The sequence below is a fragment of the Vitis riparia genome, chromosome 15, assembly GCF_004353265.1.
Source record: "Vitis riparia cultivar Riparia Gloire de Montpellier isolate 1030 chromosome 15, EGFV_Vit.rip_1.0, whole genome shotgun sequence".
NCBI lineage: Eukaryota > Viridiplantae > Streptophyta > Magnoliopsida > Vitales > Vitaceae > Vitis > Vitis riparia.
Genome location: NC_048445.1, coordinates 15,025,370 through 15,032,753, shown reverse-complemented (window position 1 = coordinate 15,032,753; position 7,384 = coordinate 15,025,370). Strand labels below are relative to the sequence as shown.

Below are 7,384 nucleotides of genomic sequence, written 5' to 3'. Positions count from 1 at the left end.
TTTATAAGACTTATGAAGTATTTGGTAAAACTTAATACTTATTACTTAGTGACTTAAGCTAATTTTAAGTTAAATTATACTTAAGTTATTGACTTAAAACTTATTACTTAATTATTAAAGGATCAAGATTGTTTGATAAAATTAAATTGCAAATTCTTCTAAATCATCAAATTAACATATTTATCCTCGTAAATTATCATTAGAGTAAAGAAGATTGAGTAACAATGAAGTCATCAAGTAGTAAAGAAGATTATGGAGGTAATTAGGGAAAATGAGGATAAAAATGTAAAATGAAAATATAGACTTAAAAAATAAGTTTATTATATTTACTTATTATTTAAAACTATTTTTAACTTTACTTATTTTATTAAACATACTTAATTTACTTCGAGACTTAAATTAAGTTATTAAATCATTTTAAGTTATTAAGTTGATTTATCAAACACTTAATTAGTTTTTATTTAATAATGGTATAAATTGATTTTTTTTTACAAGATCAACATAAATAGAAAACTTATTTTTAAAAGTACTTTAAACTTATTCCAAATAATGTTTTCATTTTTTTGTTTCTTAAAAATTATTTTTAAGAATACCTTGCTAAATAGTCTTATTTTGACAAAATTTAAAAAAAAATAATTAATTCTTGAAGTTAGAAAATAAATTTTAAAAACAAGTTTCAGGCCTGGAATAAATCGCAAATATGTGAAAAATAAAATAAAATAAAATGAGATAAGCAGCTTGGAAACACCTGGTACTTACAGCTAGACACCATGCAAGTTCAAAGCAACTTTTGATTGGAAAGCGATGGCATGAGTGTAAATTGAGATGATCTGAATGACAAAGATTAAAGATGGATAAAAGTGTGGGGCCCATATGTCGGTAATCTCTCCATGCAACCTGTCCACCCAAACTAACCTACCGACCCCTTCACTCTTTCAACCTTCAACAACCCATTGCCTTTTTAACTTTTTATTTTTCGAAAACTTTACCCATAGGACTGTTCAAGGATCTGGGTAGTTGGTCCCGATGAAGATATAAAAAATAAAATTAAAAATATTATTTATTTTATTTTAAATCATATCATTAAATTATTTTATCAAATATATTTAATAAATTAAATTAAATTATTAATTTATTTTAAATTATTAAATTGATTTACTAAACACCCACTTAAATAATTTAATTAAAAAAAAACATGTATAATATTTGGGCAAACAAATGAAATCCATCCATCCATCAAAGGGCTGTAATTCACCCTTCTCTAGATTGTTTTATAACATATAAGATATTCAATTTTCCCTTTCAATCTTTTTAGTTAGTTTCGCATTACAAGATATTCAATTTTCTGTTTGGATCTTACATTTTTTGAGAAGCAATTTGAAGACATTAAATTTTTTTAAAATTATTAGATATAAAAGTTTAGTAAATTTATGAAAATATTATTAGAATCTGAATGACAACAAGCATACCGGACTTCGATCCATCATGTTAAAAGATTTTCGAAAAATCACCTCATTTCTTATTTTATTCAAAAACCATCTTTAATTTTCAAATTTGCAATCATTCCATAAATAAAATAATTTGAAATTATCAAGGAAAGAGAAAATGTTAAAAAAAAAAAATTCTCATTTTCATCGGAAAATGTAGGAAAAGTTTGAGAAAAATATACCTTGGAATCATTTAATTTTCTTTCCCACATTTTTTCTTAAAAGTGAAAAAGTTTAACAGGATTCACTAACACGACACAAACCCAACATGCTTTTTAAGAGTTTGGATTGAGTATAAATAGATTTGGATCAAATTCGAGTCAACCTGCATAATGTGTTTAATAAATAGGTAATTTTTGGATCAACCTGAATAACATGAATTTGACCCGAATCGATCCATTTAATAATATCACTATTAACTTAATCATATCTTTAAACTATTTAACTCATATTTGACTCGTTTTAAATATGTTTTTTAAATAAATATGTCAATTGAGTCATAAACATGTTTGATTGAAATATTAATCACATAGATACATACAAGACCTAATTTAACCTAATTATTAAATAAGATAATTTGATTATTAAATAAGTTACATAATATGTTATTTAATAATTAAGTAGTATCCGGGTTTTTGTTTTTGACATGATTATTATTTGTATTAGATTTAGGTTGACCTATATAATATAATACCTAGGCTTTGACATGAAATGAATACGAACCACCAACATAAATTATTTCCTCTACTTATTCTCGGGATAGAAAAATTTTATAATTTCCCTTTGAAACCTTTTTTTCTTTTTATTTTCTTTCCTTCCAACCTTTTGAAAACCAATGATAACCTAAGGAAAATAAGGGGCAAAATGATTTTTAAAAAAAATTCATTTCATTTTCATTTAAAGAGGGTAAGAAAAGTTTAGAAGTGCATTCCTCAAAAAAGTTATTTCCTTTTCCCATCATTTTTCGGTCCTAGAAAGATCTATGACAAGCAAAATAACAATAATAATATTTTTTTCATATTTGGAATCTTTGGATAACATGAAAAAGGGTAAGAAAAAAATATGCTAAGGGAAAAGGAATAAAAATACTAGAAGATTTTCTCCTCGTTTTCTTAAGAAATGTCATTAATTTTTAGGGGAAAATGGCTTCTTATGGACAACCACAAAGGAAGACTTTATAACTCTTAAGTTATGTTTGGTTCTTGAAAATTTTGAGGGAAAATGCAAGAGAAAGAAAATATAAAGGAAAAATAGAAGAAAAGAAAAAGTGAAGAAAAATAAAAAATAGATTAAAAGTCGAAACCACACATGATTTTAAATTTTCTATAAAAAAAATTAATACAAAAGCAGTTCTTTTATGATAAATGTTGTAACATAGAATTGTGACCAAACACTAAGAATCAATATATAATTTCAGACCATTCTTAACATTTCACTTCGAGATTTTCACATCAATTCAGACTCTGAACAAAGACGATGACAAACAAAATATCAGAGCATGCAGAATTTTTTTAAAAAAAGTAAAAATAAAAATAAACCAGTTAATCTTCACAATATCATACATCCAAAGATCTATCAGATTTAGACAACAGCTACTTTGGAGATGCATATAACACTCGTATTTTAGTTAGCATGAACGACAAGGCGAGAAATCTAAGTTGGTGGCCAAAATCAATATCTCATATGCCTAAAGAGTGAGGGCTAGTTATTGTAATATATGAGGTTTGTTTATTCTAGCACATGCATGTTTTATCCAATGCAGTTTTTGGGTAATTACTATAATATTCAGTTTCCAAGTTGTACGGAATTTCACCTGGACACTCATCTCTGATGCAGTCATGTTGGGGCGGTTGGTAATAATGTTGAAAGCCAGTTTTTTTAGGCGCCAAACTTGATCCTTTCTAGGAGGCAAGTCAGTTGTGTGCTTTCCTCTTCTTCTGTTGTCTTCAAGTAACAAGAAATATATGCGTATTGGGTTTGAATTTTTCACCTGAAAGCTGCATTTGAACCGCTCCAGAACATATGAACCGGCAAGTAATGGCAGAAATGTTCATAGCAGTGTTAGTGGAGTACTGGGTTTATCTTCTGGAGAAATGGCTTCCTTGGCTTGAATTCTACAACAACACCTAGACATACATCTGTTTAAATTGAGTTAGAAAACTACAAGCCAACCAAAATAAATGTATTGAGAAAGAAAGCCTGAAGCAGAGGTACATGGTGAGAGCTGGGTTTAGATTCTTTAGAACCATAATACTTCAATCTGGGATATTCCTGTTGGGAAAATTTGGTGATTTTCCTATTTTACCATCAATGAAATCAGCAGTGTTATTTTGTAAATCAAATTTATAGAACAAAATGTGTTTAATCAAATATATGTAAAGACAAAACATTTTAGGATGTGTGAACAAAGTAATTATAAATAAAGTGCACACAAAATTTAAGGATAATAGTAATTTCAAAATCTAAAATTGTATTAAAGTTAGAAGAGTTGGCCCAGAATGGAGAGGCACATGATACATGTTATCCTAAAGCTGCTATCACCTCCCAACATGCGAGTTCTAATGGTTGATAGAAACTCCAAGATACAACCCATCAAGCTCGCAACTGCTTCTTTCCACTGTGTACGTCTACAGGAGGACATCCAAACTAGTCCAAGATCTCGATGCCCAAAAACAATGTTAAAGAAATAAGAAAAAGAATAGTAGAATCTATATAGTACTGGGAAAGAGAATGGAATCTCCCCCTTTTCTCCAATAGGTGGGAAACTCACTCTTATAGGATTGTTTTGCTGACTGTTATGTGCCTTAAAGGTCAAACCAAAATAAATCTCATAAAATTCAATTTACAAAGGTTCACAATGGTCAAATATAGTAAAATACAATAATCACTATGGCTTTAAATTCTTGAAGGTAGTTTTGAATCTTTTGAAAAAAATTTCAAAGTTTCCAAATTGTTTGCAATACAAATTTAAATCAGAGATCCAAAGCACAAGGTCAGGTTACAGGCCAAAAGTAGGTACAATAAATCTCATACCTGGAAAAACTTAACTAATTAATTTATGGCTGTGGCCTCTTACCATGATCAGATGCTTGGACAAAAGTTGTAGCTCTAAAGACACTATCAAAAGCAGAAAGTGACTCATAATGTTGCAAAAGTATGTCATTCAACAGCAACTTTGATTTCCCAAGAAACAAACAAAATCATGCCAATAACGAAATTCAAGAAACTGCTAACTTGGATTCCGATATTGGTTTAACTAGTCATCCCATCCATGCTCATGCATGTGACTTTCATACTGACATCATAGCCATTGATTTCATCCTCAAAATTTAGTTTTGGATTTTAGAGTTAAATTACCATTTAATTATCTGAAGGAGACTGCAACTATATTCGCACAACCATTTTTTTTTCCCTTTTTTGGTTTCATAAATTTTATTAGGGATTAGAGTTTCCTAAACTTTTTCTAACAAGATTTTCACCTTCTTAGGTATTTTCCTCTTAATATTTTGATCAATGCTATGCACGTGCATAGCATTGATCAAAATATTTAGATTCATAGAGATTTGAATCTAACAAAAGCTTTATACATCCCAAGGTTTAGTGAGCATTTTATTTTGGTCAGAATCCTTTTCTAAAATTTAATATTCATTTCTCCGTACCATAGAAAAGTTACATCCCATGTAATCCTCAAATTTGTAAAGATATATAATAAATAGCACGGAGGTTTTTTACAGTAGTTTTCTTCTAAGAGTATCATAACATGATTTCCAAGCAGCTTCTCAATTATGAAAAATGTGCAATGAATAAATAAGTTGCTTCAGAAATATTTTACACAGACATGTCAAAATTCAGTTGACTCGTAATCAGTAACTTAGAATACCTCCTGCTTACAGCTCACTCAGTAGGAGAGAGAGGTCCCCAAAGTCCCCAAAATCCTCGGTGATGTCCTGTGTAATCATGCTGAAACACCTGAGAGGTATGCCCAGTCTCTGTTTTTTCTTAATTATGCTCTCTACAAAGTTGCATTAAGAAAACACGCTAGTGTGTGTCAAGCACTCATTGTTCTTTAAATGGCTCATGATCTCATCAAGCAACTTGTAAATCTCTTTAATCTTTGGGTGTGATTTATCCCCTTTCTGGAATTCATGAATCACACCATCAAGTTCAATTGAACTACACCCAGGAGTCTTCTCCAAATTTCTCTCTTTCATTGCCTTTCTCAACTTCAATGCATCCCTCCATCTGTTTGCAGAGGAATATATGTTTGACATAAGTACATAAGCACCATCCTTTCTAGGTTCAATCTTCTCAATTTTTTTCATTACACTTTCCCCAAGCTCAACTTTTCCATGGATTTTACAAGCTCCGAGTAACGCCCCCAAAACAAAAGCATCTGGTTCAATTGGCATGTTTCTGATAAATTCCTCTGCCTCATTTATTAATCCAGCACGGCCCAAAAGGTCAACCATGCAACCATAGTGCTCCAATTGAGGTCTTATGTTGTAGATTGTTGACATGTCTTCAAAATATTTTCGGCCTTCCTCCACAAGTCCTACATGACTACATGCAGTGAGGACACCAACAAAAGTCACCTCATCTGGCTCTATGCCCATTTTAGGCATCTCTGAGAAGAGATCCAATGCTTTCCCCCCTTGCCCATGCATAGCTAACCCCACAATCATGGCAGTGTACGAATAAACATCTTTACGGTTCATGGCTTGAAATACCCAACAGGCTTGATCTATGCTTCCACACTTTGCATACATATCCACTAGAGCATTCCCGATAAACCCATCTGCTCTGATCTGATTTCTATCTAGATATGCATGGACCCACTTCCCCAACTCAAGTACTCCAAGATTGGCACAAGAGTTGAGAACAGCAACTAAAGTGACATCATCTGGCTTGACACCCAGCCTTTGCATTTTCCGAAACATGTATAAGGATTCCTTAAACTCCCCCTTCTGAGCTAGCCCTGATATCATAGAATTCCAAGAAACCACATTTTTTACGGGCATCTCTTGAAATACCTTACGAGCAAAATTAGCATCCCCACACTTCAAGTACATATCAACCAAAGCATTCCCAACAAAACATCCAAATTCACATTACTATTACGAATAATATACCTATGTAACTTCCTCCCCAATCTCAAATCACCCAATCTAGCACAAGCGGAAAGTACAATCACCAGAGTCATTCCATCAGCCTGTAAATTCTCCCACACATCTCAAAGAACAGCCCAATCCCTTCCCTCGCAAAACCCATTTTCACATACCCCTGAATCATCGTTGTCCAGGAAACCAAGTCCCGTTGAGGACTTGTATCGAACACCTTCCGGGCACTCCGAATAACATCACAAACTGCATACATCCTCATCAGTGTGTTACTCACATACACATCTGAAGCCAAACCCATCTTAATTGCCTGCCCGTGAACCTCCTCACCCTCTCTCACCGCCCGAGACTCCGCACACGCCTTGAGAACAAAAGGGATGGTGTAATTATCAGGAACAATGCCTTTACTAAGCATTTGTTTGTACACCACCAAACCTTCAATTGAGTCATTATTGGAAGTAGCCAAACCCCTGATAATGGCATTGTAAAGAGGAAGATTTGGGGTGCGCAGTTGGGCCAAAAGTGAAAGTGCGTATCTGGGGTCTATAGGCAAAGACTGAGCGCATAAAGCAGAGAGTCTGGTGGAAATGGTGAGTTGGGCATCGGAAGAAGGCATTGTTTTGATGATAGAAGCATGGATTTGCTTGAGCCCTTGAATGGATTTGCAGGTTTGGAGTGTGGAAAGAAATGATAATTTTTGTGGGTTGAAGTCATGTGGGAGTGTGGAAGCAAGAGAAGATGATGAAGAAGATAGGGCCATTGGAACGAAAGATGGGCAGT

General features: G+C 32.5%; 1 pseudogene; it reads right to left on the bottom strand.

Annotated features, from left to right (window-relative positions):
• Window positions 1-2,980: 2,980 nt before the first annotated feature.
• On the bottom strand, window positions 2,981-7,384 carry LOC117931727 (annotated as a pseudogene).